The following is a 1,604-nucleotide window of genomic DNA, read 5'->3' on the forward strand; positions in this document are numbered from 1 at the left end:
ATATATATATATATATATATATATATATAATTATATGTGACAGTGAATTTTCATCGATGAGTTCATGAACCTTGGTTCTTTTCCCTAAAACTATATATTCGTATATATATATATATATATATATATATATATACAAATACAAATAACTGGCAGGCAGATATAGTTTATAGCTAGTGGAAGTTAAAATCCATAACGATCCTAGTAATTATCAGCTCACTCAGCACCTATCAGCATTAGGTGTTTTACATTCTCTAATTAACCTACATTAATCAGCAAATTGTAAATGAAGGGTAACTGCTAATTAGTAATTTGTAGGTGTTAGATTTTGAAGTTTTTATTGCTGACTCACTCTTATAAATTTTCAACAATTTTGTGTCAGTTTCCATGCTTTTTCTCTAATCACATAACCTCTGCATGTCATTGTATGCATGTAGTGACTCAGAAGGAGAAAAAAAATGAGCAGATTTCATAAAACATTTGAAGTAAAATTTTTATTTAAAAAAAAACAAAAAAACGTTGCTTTAGCAACTGTTTTAAACTTTCACTTCCCATCTCAACAAAACCATTATAATAGTCTCTGTTAAGTTAATTTAAATTTTAAAATAATTGTGCCCATCCTGTTGGTTTCATTTCTGAATGCTTAATGTGTATATACCTAACCTTTTAGAGTATTCAGTTATTAAAGACAGCAAAGAAGTTCAACCATATCAGTTTTCAAGGAAACAAATTTAAGTTTTACTCACTGGTATCCGATTTAAATGCATAGAAGTAAAACTTAACTAAAATAAGTTGACAAAAAAGAAAAAGAAAAGCTGTATATAATTTATTCCTCATTAATTTTTTTTTTTTCTTTTTTCTGTACAGCACTGAATTGAGATTCTAAGAAAATTTTAATTGTTCCCAGTTGATAGAAATCCTTTCTTTTTTTTCTTTAATTCAATATACCTCACTTCACTGTTTCAATTTCATTTTGAAATAATCATTTCTGTTCCTGATTAATATTAACACTTTTTTCATTTATTATATTTTGTGTTGCTATAAACTCCTCAAACCAACTCTGCATAAACTGTAAGCAAATCTATAAAGTTTTTTTTTTTGTTTTAACTTTTCTGTCTTTTTTTTTTTTTTGGTGTGCATAAGTTTCCTTGATGTCTAAAATTTAAAACTTACCATATTTTGTAAGTTAGTGACTATTAAGTTGATATTTTTCAACCATTGTACTTTAAAAATCCTTAATAAAACCAAGGATTCATGTCTTACCTTATCTCTTCCAGAGAATATACTAAATAGTACACAATGTCTATTAAATTAATGTGCTTTATATAACAGACTGACTGGAATATGATTTATGCTGGCATTGAATTGGACGATTTCTCTGAGATGTTTTCTAGCTGGATGCCCTTCCTGCCACTCAAAAGGTTGGCAACAGGAGGGGCATCTAGCTGTACACATTGCCTTGGTAAAAGCAGCATCCGATCCATGCCAAAATGAAAAAGCAGATGCAAAATAATGAAGATTGCAAGCATGACTGAAGTTTTATTATATTAAAGTATTTTAGACATGGAAAGCACATGTATACTTGTAATTAATTACCTAAATCATTG

The sequence above is a fragment of the Octopus bimaculoides genome, chromosome 1, assembly GCF_001194135.2.
Source record: "Octopus bimaculoides isolate UCB-OBI-ISO-001 chromosome 1, ASM119413v2, whole genome shotgun sequence".
NCBI lineage: Eukaryota > Metazoa > Mollusca > Cephalopoda > Octopoda > Octopodidae > Octopus > Octopus bimaculoides.